The sequence below is a fragment of the Saccopteryx leptura genome, chromosome X (genome assembly GCF_036850995.1).
Source record: "Saccopteryx leptura isolate mSacLep1 chromosome X, mSacLep1_pri_phased_curated, whole genome shotgun sequence".
NCBI classification, from domain to species: Eukaryota; Metazoa; Chordata; class Mammalia; order Chiroptera; family Emballonuridae; genus Saccopteryx; species Saccopteryx leptura.
Window position 1 is genome coordinate 16,421,964 of NC_089516.1, and position 1,504 is coordinate 16,423,467.

The 1,504-nt window shown below is 36.0% G+C and overlaps 1 non-coding gene across 1 annotated transcript; it reads left to right on the plus strand.

Annotated features, from left to right (window-relative positions):
- LOC136386567 (U4 spliceosomal RNA) lies at positions 1–138 on the plus strand. Its single transcript, XR_010747937.1, has one exon. It is a non-coding gene; the product is annotated as a U4 spliceosomal RNA (small nuclear RNA).
- The last annotated feature ends 1,366 nt before the right edge of the window (positions 139–1,504 follow it).

Consider the following 1,504-nt stretch of genomic DNA (forward strand, 5'->3'; position numbering starts at 1 on the left):
AGCATTGTGCAGTGGCATTAGCACAGCCAAAGAAGTTTATCTAAGGTGTAATTACACTAATTGAAAACTTTTCCCTACACATGTCCTTTTGATCAAGCTTGTTCGTTGTATTTTTTATATTTTCTATATGCTACTAAATTTTGGTCTGTGTGATGTCAGTTACTGATAAGGGTATATGTTAAATTCTACTGTAGTGCTAGACTTGTCAGCTTCTCCTCATAATTCTGTCAGTTTTTTTGTATGTTATTTGGAGATATTATTAGGCACATACATAATTTCAGAACTGGGATCTCTTCCTGGTGGATTGAATCTGCTATCTTTATGTAGTTCCTATCCTTGTCCCTAATCATGTATTTTGCCTTGAAGACTGTTTTGTCAACTCTGAGCATATCCTTTTGCATCTTTTCTTATTTTCAACCTTTTCATGTGTCAGAAACTGGCTAGGTGCTCACTAATTCTGTTTCCTCTCCCTGGGCACACAGGACCGCATTTCCCAGCGTGTTTTGCAATTCTGTTGGAGGAATGCAGGCAGAAGTGATGCATGCCACTTCTCGGCTTGGCAGAAATGTCATGCGTGATCTACTATGTGCTCCCTACCCTGTTTATGTGTCTTGAGGCAAAAAAAACTACAAGATGGTAGAACTAAGATTGAAGGATCCCAGATTCCTATGTCACTGGTTAAAAGAGCGACAGCCAGAGCAGCAAGCTGACCTGATGGACTGTTATGTGAGCAAAAAATAAACCTTGTTGTGTTAACCCCAGCGATTTTAGAGGTTGTTTGTTATAGGAGCAAAGTAATTATTCTGATATACCGTGTCTTTGTGTTTTAGGGTTTCTCTAGGATACAGCAAATACCTGGATTGTTTTCCTTTGTTTTGCTCCAGTTTGAGGATATCTTTGTTTTAACTGGTGAGTTTAGACCGTTTACACTTTATTATGATTTTAATCGTTGATATATGGAATTATCTTTCACCATTTATTTTTGTGCTACCTCTCCTGGTTTTTCTATGTCTTTACCTTCGTTTCCTGTTTTGTTTTTTTCTTTTTAGGTTGTTCTTTTGATCCCACATTTTCCCTCTGTTACTTTGGAAGTTACACTATTTCTATTCTTATGGATCACTCTTAAATGTTAGCATGTGAACTTAAAGTTTAAATCAAAATAGCCCCCCCCCAAACTATCCAAGGGTGTTAGAATGCTAATCACCACCATTCCTTGGTCTTGATAATTATTGTTATCCAAAATTTTAGCATCATCTTGTTTTTAACCTCCAAATTAGATTTATTGTTGTTTTATAAATCTCAAACTTACCTCTGGGATCATTTTCCTCTTAGAGGCTCCTTTAATGAGCATCTTTTGATAACTCTTTCAGTGTGGTGTTTTCTGAAAATGTGCTCATTTTAGACTTACTTTTAAATACATAATTTAAGTAGATATCAAATTCTACATTGACAATGGTTTTCTCTCAGCAATCTGAAGTTAATTGTTTCACTATGGTTACCAGTC